This window comes from Lissotriton helveticus, chromosome 12 (genome assembly GCF_964261635.1).
Source record: "Lissotriton helveticus chromosome 12, aLisHel1.1, whole genome shotgun sequence".
Lineage (NCBI taxonomy): Eukaryota > Metazoa > Chordata > Amphibia > Caudata > Salamandridae > Lissotriton > Lissotriton helveticus.
The window spans coordinates 897952995-897968580 of NC_136073.1; the positions used below are offsets into that span (position 1 = coordinate 897952995).

General features: G+C 44.2%; 1 protein-coding gene across 3 annotated transcripts in view; it reads left to right on the top strand.

Moving 5' to 3' along the window:
- Positions 1–1867: 1867 nt before the first annotated feature.
- The window catches only part of MOSPD3 (motile sperm domain containing 3), a 56349-nt gene continuing 42630 nt past the window's right edge, over positions 1868–15586 (top strand). The window contains exon 1 of one of the 3 annotated variants that reach the window (XM_078670625.1): positions 1868–1958. The gene's annotated coding sequence lies outside the window, so the exon portion shown is untranslated. The other 2 variants (XM_078670623.1, XM_078670624.1) reach the window with 2 other exon arrangements.

The following is a 15586-nucleotide window of genomic DNA, read 5'->3' on the forward strand; positions in this document are numbered from 1 at the left end:
GTGATACTCTGAGCCTTTCACTTTTGCGAGCAGCTGTAACCTGCAGTTGCATGAAGAAGAAATTAGCTAGCAGGGGTGAAGGGACATTTTTAGTTATTTTAGATTATCAGCGAAAAATTACCAGGGAAGGGAAAATCCCTGCTTCATGTCCTACACACAGGGTGCTCTGCAGCAAGCCGTGTAAATGGCCAGTGGGGCAACAGGTTGCCTGGATACTGCATCACTGCAGGCCAGTTGATCTAAACTTGCAGTAGGTGTCAGTTTTCTGTCCAAGCGTCGTAGCGACATTCTTTACGTTTTTTTAACTCTGGCTGTGGCAGCAGCACTGGTTATGCGTTGATCCTCATGCTTTCTGTTTCATCCTGCTTGAAAGTGTAATCTTGCTCCTTATCTGCGTTTCTGAGTAGGCAGAGGGTTCATGCCCTCTCCCAGTATTCCAGTAGGGATCTCCGGCCAGCTGTTGCACAAATACTTGATCTCAAAATTGTGCAGCCCAGGATCTCTTTTGAAACCTACTAGTGACTAGTGTGCTTGATTCCCTGCCCCCTGGCTGTGCTTGCTTCCCTGCCCGTGCTTGCTTCCTCGCCCCCTGGCTGTGCTTGCTTCCCCGCCCCCTGGCTGTGCTTGCTCCCTGCCCCCTGGTTCCCCTGCCCCTGCCTGTGCTTGCTTCCCTGCCCCCTGGTTTGCTTCCCTGCCCCCTGGTTTGCTTCCCTGCCCCCTCGCTGTGCTTGCTTCCCTGCCCCCTCGCTGTGCTTGCTTCCCTGCCCCCTCGCTGTGCTTGCTTCCCTGCCCCCTCGCTGAGCTTGCTCTCCTGGGTGGGTGTGTGTGGCTCTGGGTGGGTGTGTGTGGCTCTGGGTGGGTGTGTGTGGCTCTGGGTTGGTGTGTGTGGCACTGGGTGGGTGTGTGTGTGTGTGGCTCTGTGTGTGTGTGTGTCTCTGGGTGTGTGTGTGTGTGTGTCTCTGGGTGTGTGTGTGTGTGTGTGGCTCTGGGTGTGGGTGTGTGTGTGGCTCTGGATGTGTGTGTGTGTGTGGCTTTGGGTGTGTGTGTGTGGCTTTGGGTGTGCGTGTGTGTGGCTCTGGGTGTGTGTGTGTGTTTGGCTCTGGGTGTGTGTGTGTGTGTGTGGCTCTGGGTGTCTGGCTCTGGGTGTGTGTGTGTGGTAGTAATTGCTGTCTGCTGAGCTCGTCCAGTAGGGTACAATAGGTCTCACATTTGCGAGAGATTAAGCTATTGGCAATGTAAATGACAATGTCATTTATTTATCTGTTTTCAAAACCAACACATAAATAAAAATGTTGTAATTTACAATGCCAATATCTCTAACTTTTGCCAAGGCGAAACCGTTGCATTGTAAATGCTTGTTTTTTTTACATACTAAGTGCAAACTACCCACAGGGTTTGGTCCTGGGGTGAAAAAACTCAGCAGTTCAGGGTTTATGTGGATAGGCTTCCTTATTGCCGTTACTAAATCAAACGCGTTGTTATTTGGGCTTAATTACCTTCATTTACCACAAAACCACTAGTAAAATATATATATTACAGGGTCTAATATCAACGCTCGTCCCGGCCCTCTGCTGAATTCCCTCGCCTTTGACACTTCCGCACCCGCAGCTGGTACCGAACCCCGCCCGCTCCATGCCCGCCGAGCTCCGTGTGGCGTCATGGGAGTGGGCCCCTCACCCGCCCTGGAGCCCTCGCTTCCCGCCGCCTCCCTCTACGGCTCCCGCTGTAGGACAGTTGACTGATGACGCAACGCCCTGAGTAATAAAAACACGTTGTATGACGTCACACGTAAAGTTTCGGCCGTCAACTGTAGCCGTGCAGGCACGTGCTTCGCTCCGCCCAATCGCTGGGCCAGAGCTGTCGGCCAATCGGCGCGCGGGAAGGAGGGGGCGCTGCTGCTCTTCCGGTGTCCGAGGAGCTGGTGACTGACGCGAGCGATGGCCAACGGCTGGCGGGAGGCGAGTGACAGGCAGCCAATGGAGGGCGGGGGCGGGGGCGGGGCACGGGTTGTTGTGTTGCTGTTTCTGTGCCCGGCCGGAGCGCGGCTGCAGAGAGTGGGCGCCGAGGGACCGGAGCCCGGGCGGCAGGTGCCGGCAGCAGGTACCGGGCGGGCCGGGGCGGGGAGGGGCTGCTGGGCCCGAGCGAGGCCGGTGCTGACGTCACCGACGCCTCACTCGAGGCGTCAGAATACAGTGTAGGGGATTGTTATGCATATGCGTCACTGCCAGTGACGTCACGCAGCGTCCTGGCATCACAGCACACCTCGGTGCTGATGACGTAAAGCATGAGTCACGGTCCTCCTTACGTCATAGGCCACGTCACACAGATGACACTACCTCTCAGTACTGAAGACAGGCTCCACAGCACAACAACAAAAACATTGTATACAGCGCTGTGATTACCCAAAGGAGTCAGAGCGCTTTACAAAAAAACAGATTCCATTGCAATCACCTACAATCTATGAAGCAAAATCACTTTTTATTAGCATTAGGGCTTCTGTTGGATGTAGGAGGCCTGATTGCTAGGAGTCCAACTGGACTGGTCACCTGATTGCTTGGGGTAGGGCTCCCTTGGATGATAGGTCACCTGATTGCCTGTGGCAGGGCTTCCATGGATGGTAGGTCACCTGATTGCCTGTGGTAGGGCTTCCATGGGTCATGGGTCACCTGATTGCATGGGGGTAGGGCTTCCATGGGTGATAGGTCACCTGATTGCCTGTGGTAGGGCTTCCATGGATGATAGGTCACCTGCTGCCTTGTGGTAGGGCTTTCATTGGTGGTAGGTCACCTGCTGGCTTGTGGTAGGGCTTCCATGGGTGATAGGTCACCTGATTGCCTGTGGCAGGGCTTCCATGGGTGATAGGTCACCTGATTGCCTGTGGTAGGGCTTCCATGGATGATAGGTCACCTGCTGCCTTGTGGTAGGGCTTTCATTGGTGGTAGGTCACCTGCTGGCTTGTGGTAGGGCTTCCATGGGTGATAGGTCACCTGATTTAATTTAATTTAATTGCGGGTTTATATAGCGCTAGGAATCGACTCCTGGAGGAGTATCTCCACGCTTCGACCGCTGGGGAACCCGTCCTGGCTCACCCTGAGAGATGGTCCCTGATGGGTATCTCTAAGGTGCGACCAAGCATCCCCGGCGGTCTGGGGGGGCCGTTGTGAAGATGAGGCAAGCTGATGCCCAGAGTTGCCGAGTGTGGTTTCTGACTAGAGTAGGCACCGAGGCGAGAATTATCGAGTCCGCTGACCCTGGTCCACGACCCTGCCGCGTCGGGAATCGAACCCTGGTCCCGGGCCATTCTCTGCTTACGGGTCTGCCGCCTCTAACCAGTGAGCCACACTTCTCCATACCCCCATGCATTGCATGGGGGTAGGGCTTCCATGGGTCATGGGTCACCTGATTGCATGGGGGTAGGGCTTCCATGGGTCATAGGTCACCTGATTGCCTGTGGTAGGACTTCCATGGGTGGTAGGTCACCTGATTGCTTGGGGTAGGGCTTCCATGGGTGGTAAGTCACCTGATTGCTTGGGGTAGGGCTTCCATGGGTGGTAAGTCACCTGATTGCTTGGGGTGGGGCTTCCATTGGTTGTAGGTCACCTTAAAACCGCCCTGTTCTTGTGAGGGTTAGTGCTCCCACTGGACCCATCTATATCATTAGCACTGTGGCATGCTGCCTTTCGCCCTGATATACTGTAATTGGTGTGACGTGATCGGTGACGTCATACGCAGTTCTACGTGAACGAAGGCATCACCAGCTCTAGGTGGTAGCCATCAGATGCACTGCTGCCATTGTGGAGTGTTGTTATTATTATAAGGCCATAAACAATGTGATGTGTACTTTGTGTCTTCGGCACTGAGATGTGCAATATGGTGCCTCACTGTGAGACAGCTGTGATGTCAAAGCAATCAATAAAGAAACCATAATTCTCCAACAAACATCTTGTAATGTGATTGCATGGAACTATGCATGGACCGTGCTGTAACAGGCTTGGATAAGCCTGTGTGCGTGCAGTAAGATGCCTTTATGCGAGCAACAGGAAAGTAAGAAGACTTAGTTCAGTGTATTCTTTATTTCTTCTTTATTGATTGCTTTGACGTCACAGGTGTTTTACAGTGAAGTACCATATTGTGGCACACTCCATCATCATTCTCGCCATTGTACTTCTTAATCGAGCCTTGAGAAAGTCACTTTGAGGAAACACGTGTCAGCTGCCTTTCTGCATTTGGGTATCAAAAATTGACATAAAGAATGGACAGCATTGTGAAAGAAATAAACCACACAGAAGTCCATAACAACTTCGTCTCACCACTTAATGGAACAGACGTATATAACTGTGGATCTCTCCGAGTGCTTCGGTGTTGTTTTTGAATAACTTGAATAACCTACTCGACCTGGCTTTAATGTACTTGAAACTGGAGTGAGCAACTGGTACTCACAAGATGCGCGCAGAGTATTGCATGGAACAATGGGTTCCTATACTGTTTTATCAAGTTAGAATCCAAACATGTTTATGAAATTCCAAAGTTTAGTTTATTGTCTTTTCAAGTTCATGATTTAACTGATTTCATCTCAGCAAAACATTCAATTTTCGATCTTCACACAAAACCCAATGTATTTCGGGTCATGAAAACAAAGGACCCTTCCTCAGGGGTCTGCAGATGCGGGTTCTCGTAGACGTCCATTTGGATTTCCTGGGGGTTGGGGCCGGAGGGGGTCCTAGACATATCCCCCTTCTCTACCATTGAGCTCGTGCCCTCACAGCGGGGGGGCTCCCAGGACTCTGGGTTAGGGTGGGGGCTTTTGGATGAGGGGGTCCAGATCCACCCTCAGCATCTCTCTCCCGAGCCTCTCACTGCATCCTCGGCGCTGACATAAAGAATGGACAGCATTGTGAAAGAAATAAACCACACAGAAGTCCATAACAACTTCGTCTCACCACTTAATGGAACAGACGTATATAACTGTGGATCTCTCTGAGTGCTTCGGTGTTGTTTTTGAATAACTTGAATAACCTACTCGACCTGGCTTTAATGTACTTGACCCATAAACAGGTCTCATTATGTCATCCTAGGCAAATATTTTATTTTGCCGTGCCACCTTTTTAGTCATTATCACATATGAGAGATCCTTCTGCTGTACAAATAAACCTATTTGGTTTGATTTATTGGACCAAATGTTTGCTCCATGCATAATAAGAATATAGCCCCCCATGGATCACTGACAGAATATCGACAGTCAAAATATCGACTTGCCAAAATATCGAGGTTAAAATATAGAATGCCAGAATATCGACTTCCTATCTACAAACAGATAAGTACAAAAATATCGACTCCAAAATATCGATAGGAAAAAATATAGACAGTCAAAATATCGAATTTTTTTAAATATCTTAAATTTAATTTAAAACTAATATAATAAATATAATTAATGTAAACATACTTAAATAAACTTAAAATTAATAAAAAATTAATGTAACTTTAAAAAAAAAAGTATTTTATTTTAAAACACACATATATATATATATATATATATATATATATATATATATATATATATATATATATATATATATATATATATACATATACATACATACATATTATTAACAAAACATAGACAATATTTTTTCCGTAGGATAGCGAGAGGGTTAAATTTACTATTCCCACTCCAGAGAGTGCAACAGTAGGGAAAACGTTGGATAGCGTAGGGGTAAAAATTACTATTCTCACTCCAGAGAGCGCAACAGTAGGGAAAGCGTTGTATAGCGTAGGGGTAAAAATTACTATTCCCACTCCAGAGAGCGCAACAGTAGGGAAAGCATTGGATAGCGTAGAGGTAAAAATTACTAATCCCACTCCTGTGAGTGCAACAGTAGGGAAAGCGTTGGATAGCGAGGGGTAAAAATTACTATTCCCACTCCAGTGAGCGCAACAGTAGGGAAAGCATTGGATAGCGTAGGGGTAAAAATTACTATTCCCACTCCAGTGAGTGCAACAGTAGGGAAAGCGTTGGATAGCGTATGGGTAAAAATTACTATTCCCACTCCAGTGAGCGCAACAGTAGGGAAAGCATTGTATAGCGTAGGGGTAAAAATTACTATTCCCACTCCAGTGAGCTCAACAGTAGGGAAAGCATTGGATAGCGTAGGGGTAAAAATTACTATTCCCACTCCAGTGAGCGCAACAGTAGGGAAAGCGTTGGATAGCGTAGGGGTAAAAATAACTATTCCCACTCCAGAGAGTGCAACAGTAGAGAAAGAGTTGGATAGCATAGGGGTAAAAATTACTATTCCCACTCCAGTGAGTGCAACAGTAAGGAAAGCGTTGGATAGCGTAGGGGTAAAAATTACTATTCCAACTCCAGAGAGTGCAACAGTAGGGCAAGCGTTGGATAGTGGGAGGGTAAAAATTATTATTACCACTCCAGAGAGAGCAACAGTAGGGAAAACGTTGGATAGCGTATGGGTAAAATTTACTATTCCCACTCCAGAGAGAGCAACAGTAGGGAAAGCGTTGGATAGCGTATGGGTAAAATTTACTATTCCCACTCCATAGAGCGCAACAGTAGGGAAAGCATTGGATAGCGTAGGGGTAAAAATAACTATTCCCACTCCAGAGAGTGCAACAGTAGAGAAAGAGTTGGATAGCGTAGGGGTAAAAATTACTATTCCCACTCCAGTGAGTGCAACAGTAAGGAAAGCGTTGGATAGCGTAGGGATAAAAATTACTATTCCTACTCCAGAGAGTGCAACAGTAGGGAAAGCTTTGGATAGCGTAGGGATAAAAATTACTATTCCCACTCCAGTGAGTGCAACAGTAGGGATAGCGTTGGATAGCGTAAGGGTAAAAATTACTATTCCAACTCCAGAGAGCGCAACAGTACGGAAAGCGTTGGATAGCGTTTGTGTAAACATAACTATTCCCACTCCAGAGAGTGCATCAGTAGAGAAAGAGTTGGATAGCGTAGGGGTAAAAATTACTATTCCCACTCCAGTCAGCTCAACAGTAGGAAAAGCGTTGGATAGCGTATGGGTAAAAATTACTATTCCCACTCCAGTGAGCTCAACAGTAGGGAAAGCATTGGATAGCGTAGGGGTAAAAATTACTATTCCCACTCCAGTGAGCGCAACAGTAGGGAAAGCATTGGATAGCGTAGGGGTAAAAATTACTATTCTCACTCCAGTGAGCTCAACAGTAGGGAAAGCATTGGATAGCGTAGGGGTAAAAATTACTATTCCCACTCCAGTGAGCGCAACAGTAGGGAAAGCATTGGATAGCGTAGGGGTAAAATTTACTATTCCAACTCCAGAGAGTGCAACGGTAGGGAAAGCGTTGGATAGCGTAGGGGTAAAAATTACTATTCCCACTCCAGTGAGTGCAATAGTAGGGAAAGTAAATACTTCATATATAAATATAAATAACATAAATATTAATACCAATTACAAATTAATTAAAATATTTTACAATTTTATAAAATATATTAATTAATCAATTAAAATTACAAATAAAAATTAACTAATAATAAAAATGACCTACTAATACTAATTATATACCAGTTACCAATAAATTAATTTACAATATAAAAATAATTAAAAATTAGACACAAATAAAAATATTTAAAAAATGTAATTACTTACAATTAAATTACTTCCCAAGCTATTCCCCTATAAACACACAACCCACTACAGAAAATAATGTAATAAAAGTAACATATTTATCATTTAATCAATTACAATAAATTACAAATTATATTTTAATTAATTACCAATTAATAATTAATTGACAATTAATTCTAAATAAATACCAATAAATAAAATAACATATTTAATTAATTATAATTAAATTACTTCCCACCCTATTCCCCTATAAACCCACAACCAGCTGCAGAAAACAAATTACTAAAATTAACATAATTTTCAATTAATCAATTAAAATTAATTACCTATTATATTTTAATTATTTACAAAGTAATAATTAATTCACAAATATTTCCAACAAAATACCAATAAATAAAATAACATATTTAATTAATTATAATTAAATTACTTCCCACCCTATTCCCCTATAAACCCACAACCCGCTACAGAAAACAAATTACTATAATTAACATATTTACCAATGAATCAATAAAAATTAATTACCAATTATATTTTAATTAATTACCAATTAATAATTAATTTTAATTAATTACCAATTAATAATTAATTGACAATTAATTTGAAAAAAATACCAATAAAAAAATAACATATTTAATTAATTATAATTAAATTACTTCCCACCCTATTCCCCTATAAACCCACAACCCGCTACAGAATTATATTACACAAATATTAAAAATTATTATTAACTTACCTTAAATTAGATATTTTTGTTGTCTATATTCTGTTCTGTCTTGTCGATATTATTGTATTGTATAGTATGACGTATTTATATAGCGCTATACTGTCACCCTTAGGGTATCCTGGTGCTTGACTTGATCTGCCATACTCAACTTATACTGCCTTATGCCATTACACCGACCTGGGAAAGAGATACGTTTTAAAACTTTTTTTAAAGGAAGGGAGATCATCAATGCTTCTCAAGGACTGGGGTAGACCATTCCTTAACTTGGCAGCAGTGAACCTAAAGGAGCGCCCGCCCATCCGCATCCTTAGGATTTTGGGAATTACCACCAGGCATGCCAAGGAGGAGCGAAGAGATCTGGTGGGGACATACCAGGAGAACATCCTCTGTAAGGAGGAGGGTCCCTGGCCATGAAGAGCCCTGAAAACGATACATAATGCCTTAAACTCAATGCGCCGGGAGATAGGCAGCCAGTGGAGGTACAGGAGCGCTAAGGAAGATGAATCAAGACGCCGCCTGGAGAGAGCCAACTTAGCCGCCATATTCTGCACTCGCTGCAGCTTACCCACTAGGGCAGCTGGTGCACCCCGAAGTAGCGCGTTGCAGTAGTCAAGCCTGCTTAAGATGATACTACGCACTACCTCTGGTCGAGCATGATCCGGAAGGAAAGATAAAATCTTCCGCAGTGTTCGGAGCAGCAGCATGCACGTTGCCACGGTTTTATTGACAAACGCGTCGAGCTGCAGATTGGATTCAAACAGCACCCCCAGGTTACGAGTGGAGATTGCTGCTGCCCCTGTACCCTGGACGGAAGGGGGCCAAAACTCCGGTGGCAGAGGACGAGGGATGCAGTCCGAGGAGCAGTGTAATACCTCGGTTTTTGAGCTGTTAAATTGCAATGAGTTAAGACTCAGCCATTCTGACGTCGCTGACATACAGCGATGATAGGTCTCCTGAGACACCGCATCCCTACCCTCAAACGAGAAGCTAAGTTGCATGTCGTCCGCGTAGTTGATGACCGCGATGCCAAAGGTCTTGATTAAACTGACCAGGGGGCGGAGGTATAGATTGAATAAAATAGGGCTGATGGCCGACCCTTGCGGTACGCCCTGCCCTACCCGCCTGATGTCCGAACGGTAGGGCGGTAAGGCTACCACTTCGTGTCTGTTACTAAGGTAGGAGGCCAACCAGTCAAGGGCTCGGCCGGCTACCCCACTCTCCTCAAGTCTCCTGATCAGGATGGCGTGGTTGACCGTGTCGAACGCGGCCGACATGTCGAGCAGCACCAAAAAAGCTGCTCGACCAGAGTCGACACGCGAACGAAGGTCATCCAAAGCGGTCACCAGTGCAGGCTCAGTGCCATGGGCTGGTCTGAAGCCAAACTGAGCCTCGTCCAGGCAGGTGTTAGTCTCTAAAAAACTGGACAGATGTTTTGTCACCAGTTTTTCCAAGCTCTTGATTGGTAGAGGAAGCAAGGAGATAGGCCTATAATTTGCTGGACAGGTCGGGTCCAGTGTGTCCTTTTTTAAAAGAGGCGAAACCACAGCCAACTTCCAACAGTCCGGGACTTGGGCCATACTGAAAGATTGGCAGCAGATGGCATGAAGAGGGGGAAAAAGCTCTTCTTGAAAAAGCTTCCAGTATTTGGATGGCAGTGGGTCGAGAGGGGAGCCCGACGAGATCCCATTCACCACCGTGCAAACATCCTCAAGGGACGGGAGAGGAAAGCTAGTCAGTCGGGCCTTCCCAGCCTCCAACTCCGACTGGATGTCCGAGGTAGTCCCTCCTGCCAGATTGAACATAGCATGGGTGGACATCACAGGTGAAGACCCTAGATTACTCAGGATAAGAGTGATCTTATCCTCAAAGGCCTTTGCCAGAGAGTTACAAAGCAGTTGGGAGGCTGGTATGTCCTTAGAGGCACATGCTGGGTGCAATAATTCCCTAACTATCCTAAACAGGGCCTGAGATTTATTTGCCGCTGTCAGTAGCGTTTCTTCCAGGAAAGTAGCTTTGGCGCGTTTAATCTGAGTTTTATAGTTCTGTAATACCTGATTATAAAGAACTTTATCAGAATCAAGGTATTGTCTCCTCCAAGTGCGTTCAGCTCGCTTGCACTGGAGTTTCAACTGAAAGAGCTCTTTGGTGAACCAAGGCATAGCCAATCTAGCCCTATCTTTAATTTTCCACACCGGGATCAGTTTATCCAAAGATTTGGAGATGTTCTGACTAAAGATTACATAGCTATCCTCCACACTGTTACCCAGGGAAAAACCATCAGGTAACAGGGTTGGCAGGCTCGACTGTTTTAGGAGTCGTGACCATTGTCTACCCAGCCTTGAGGCAGCGTCTGTCCTACCACATTTCGATGAATTAGCTGGTACTGACAGGGAGAACAGAATAAGTGAATGATCCGTCCAGCATTGGGGGACGATATCCCGTATCGACACCCGATTGGCATCTGCTAGGATCAGATCCAATTCTATATTTTTGATTCGATATTATGTCCGTTTTATTCGATATTAAAATTTTCTAGTCGATATTTTGGTCGTCTATATTCTGTCTAGTCGATATTATGTCTATTCTATATTTTTTACTCGATATTATGTCTTGTCGATAATAAAAACTCAATATTTTGACTCTATACCGCCACCCATATATGGCACACATGACCCCAGACTTGCCTTTTAGTGCATTAATAGCATTGTCATCAGGGCATAGCCTGGAATGTTGCTCAGTTCATCTTTAAAAAAACTCACTTTTAATAAATATATTATTAAAGCATGAGGTGGTAGTGCACTGTCATTTACCGACAGCACATTTTTCATTGAAATGGTAAAAAAAATCCTACTAAACATGCAGTTTACTTATAAAACTGTATAGTGAGTAAATAGGACTCCTGGTTTTATGGTATTCATTTAAAATTTCAGTCTGTATTTATCCTTATTTATTGGGCTATCTTATCAGTATTTATCCATATTTATTTTGTGTTGTGTGAATACATTAAGTTGTAATATGGTATATTTCCACATGTATTTAAATATTAAATATGCACTCAAACGTTGACGCCTGTCATGCGTTACTAAATTAAGCAGCCAGATATAACAAAACAATACACCCAGAGGAAAATGTTGGCATTATAATACAAATGGGTGTTGCCATATGTTGTTATTTAATTAAACCTCATCCATGACATCTATCTGCTCAGCTGTTCACCTAGAATTAATGAACAGCAGTATGGAAAGGCAATCAACAGAAGCCCAATTTTCTGTATTTTTCCATTTCTCAAAATAAATGCAGGAAACACATTGATTTCTTCCTGTATTTATCTGTAAAAATTAGTAACTGAAAACTGAGAGCACTATGTATAAACCATAATCTGGGTACATTGGGTTTCAGCAAACCTATTTATCATTTGCACATCACCAAGTAAAGAATTCAGATTTTTTTCATCACAGAGAATTACAAAACAAGGGCTTTCGTAACTACTGAAAAGTATTTTGAAATGTTTGTACAGCTCACTTTTTAGATATTTAAATGTGTTAGAATAAACCATGACATCCTACAGCCTTTCATTTCTTACTTTTGTACAGCATCTTTTCAGACAGTTTACTTTACAAAATCCTCGAAATTTGCACCCAGATAAAGAAAAGTAATTGAAGATGTAAACTGACTTTTGACCCCTCTCGGAGCACAGAACACACGATAAAAACAAGATTAAAAGGCCTCTTTAAAAGTTCCTTCACTTTGTGAGTGAACAGAACACATGTTTGTCAGCTCGCCAGAAGGGGCAAGTAGAGCGCGCCCTGATAAAACCTGACTCACCATAGCTAGTGGGCGAGTAGATTTGTCGAGGCCGGAGTTTAAAGAAGGCATCAGTATCTTTGCTGCTAGACTGCACCCTCTATAACAGCAGAGTTTGTTTCTTCTACTTCTACGTTCAAAATAAGTGTTGCAGACTTTTGTCTAAACGACCTTACTTTCAAACTAAATCCTAAAAGCAGACTGTTTTGTGGAGTCTTGAGAGTGTATCTGGGTAGTTGCCAACACGTTTTCACTGGCAACCCCCCACACACCTCTAGCCACCCCCTGATATCCCCCCTCTCCCCTCCCATCCCCTCTCTAATTTCGGTTTCCAGGACCTCCACTGAGCGTGGACCAGCCGACCAACCAAAGGATGAGAAAGACCTGCCTAGTTGCAACTACTGACTTGTTGATACGTCAAGTGACCAGAAACCAGGGCCCATTACAACGTCGCTATTTAACACCCTACCCAGAGCATCTCACTTGGAAATCAAGTCAAATGGTGGAAGAGACAAGGGCATCTTCACTGTCTGGATCTGCTAGGGACTGGAAATGAATTGGGGACAGAAACACCATCTCTCAATCTCCATTGTACCTGTTATGTTTATTGCTACCCACAGTGGGATAGTTACCCAAGGATAGCTACCCCCTTCTGGCCTGCTGCTGTGTTAAACACCCAGGTGTATCAGAGCTACTTGTAACCGCAGACAGGCTGCACGATAAACTCTAATGCCGCTTAGCGCAGATAGACATGAGATGGAACGATTTCAGAATGACCTTATGAGCCAGTGTCTATCCCAGACAACTGCAGCTAACCATCCTGCGGTAACTCGACAGGTAGACTATGAAATAGGCATGTTATAGAAAGATCCAAACATTACTGGCCAGCGCAGGACTGTTTGTCCGAAACTGCAGGCCCCACTTCATAAATGCTTCGACCTTCACTTATTTCTCTACCATGGTGATCACACAGGAGGACTGCATCACAGTCACCAGGGAAGATCTTTGACACTTTCTTCCCTCTTCCTAACACCCATCCAGCATCATAAGATAGCAGCCATGTTGACTTTAATGCAGCATTTAATACAAAAAGCAGGGCTGGACTCTCCCTTTCATTAATTACGAGTACAAAACAAGCATTTGCAATGCAAAAGGTCTCGCATTGCAAATAACAATGCCTTTTTATTTTTGTTTTCTTTTTAAATACATAAATAAAAGGCATTGTTATTTACAATGCCAATAGCTTAAACTCGCGTAACTGCTAGACCAATTGCATTGCAAATGCTTGTTTATTATTCTAATAATGCAAAAATGGTTCATTTGGGTAGAAATCAATTCTTAGTAGTGAAGACAACCCCAAGCCACAATGGTACATTTTAAATTGTGAGTTTGTGCTTCTCACCATCAATCACTCAAACTATACCCAATATGAATGCCCTATGACTCCTTTCCTACACCTCTTATGTAACATTTGCTATACACTGATTTATATACGTGGGATTCATTGTCTCTGTGTGAAGTAAAGTGCTCTGACACCCTACAATAACACAAGTAGGGCTATAAAACAAACAAAAGCATGTAAGAGAGTGGTAATGGAGACTTGAGGGTCACTGTTAAAGGGTGGTAATTGCACTCGTTTAAATTGCTTGATTTTACTCGCAAGAATGTGTCACTCATAGCCGTTGAAATGTCACTCATAATTACACTGATATTATGATGTCACACATAGAAATCTGAAACCTTGTCAGATATGGATTAGCGTTTTTATGTCTAATGTTACTAAGTGCTCAAGTTGTATTTTAACCCATTAATGTTCGATCTTTTCCTTTTCCTGCTCGTTCGCACAGACAGCGTTATGAGCTTTGCGCTAGACGGGTACTTACTTTCTCTTTCATTTCTTCTGCCCGGAAATCGATGGAACCATTTTATTTCAGTTCCGTAAACAAAAAGGGAACTTTAATGCGAGGGAAAACATGTTTGGCCATGCGTTCAACTACACAACCATTATACAAGCGATGATGTATGGCGTTTAGGCAACCTACTAATAATATTTTGTATGGTGTGACATTTGGAACACTGCAATTATCACAAGATTACTGAAAAACGGCTGAAGGCAAAGGCCTCATACAGGGGTCAGTCCCCAACAATGACAGATCACACTCGCGATCAAAGGCATTTGGTTTGTGCTGGTGCTTGAAACGAAAATATAAATGTGTCGGTACCTACAATCCTAGCGTACCTTCCCGCCCTTCTAAGAAATGCAGGTAATCTCCTATTCACATGAAAGAAGTGCAGACTACGTGTTCAAACCTGCCCATTTAAAACACTGCAGGGTATATTGACATGTAAAGCACGCAGTTTATAACGCAGGTTCTCAAATTCCCCTATAATGTGTGACAAATTCTAACTCCTTCCCTGTTAGTATATAGTACCTTGCTTGTACATGCTTTGTGTCCCGTAACTAATGGGGGGGCGGGGGAGAGCGAAACTACAAGTCCCAGAATATAAAGCTCTATTTTAATGATTACAGCTGCATGAAGAAGCCACCTATCTCACACACTTTACAAAGTAGCTCTTGGCTGCTACGTACGGAGTGGTATGAAATGCAAGTAAGGTTGAAGTAATGCTGGAGTCTCTGCATTACTATGAGGTATTAGTAATCTCTCCTGGGTGAGTACTGGGATGCAGTTGCGCAACAGGGGTACTACTAAGGTGAAACCCAGGCTTTTCCTTTGGGAAGCAAAATCTGCTTGGCTCTGTCCTTTCTGCTCTCCGATGAGCGCTGTAGGGGTTAAACTGCGTGCGCCGGTCTCGAAAAGAAGCCCAGCACCTCGGTACTCCAGCACGTAGTGGCTGGCCACCACGATCTCCTGGTGGACGCTCACTACCGGATACACCAATGTCTCTGCCCCTCACGGAAGAAGTTTCTGTTTCTCTGTTTCAGAGTTCAGCTGACTCCCGTGAATGACAGGAGGGAAACTCCACGGCGTAGCCAATGGCGTTTAGGGAAACAAGCCCAAACAACCTCGACCCACATAATGACAATATGCAGGCACACAATAATATTAACATTTATTGTTCAACGCACATTGAAAAACAAGCTGTCTGCGTCGTACGAAAAATATAGTGCATCTGTAACGCCGCAGGTGAGAGATCCAATCCCGGTGGGCGGGACCAAAAGTGGACAGGGCGGTAACACGGAGGGACTAGTAAGCCTCCTTTTCAATCCAGAGTCAGCGTTTTTGTTGCCAGCGAATGAAAAAGATGGGTGGGGCTTCAAGTGCGCTTCTGTAAGCTTCGGAATCCGTATTGATTCCAAGAAGCCCTCGCATGACGAGAGCAGCACATGCGCGCTGCTAACGCCAGGTGAGACCTAAAAAGGGACCTGCAGGACTAACTTGATCTGCCAGCATATCTCAAAACTTAAATCATACAC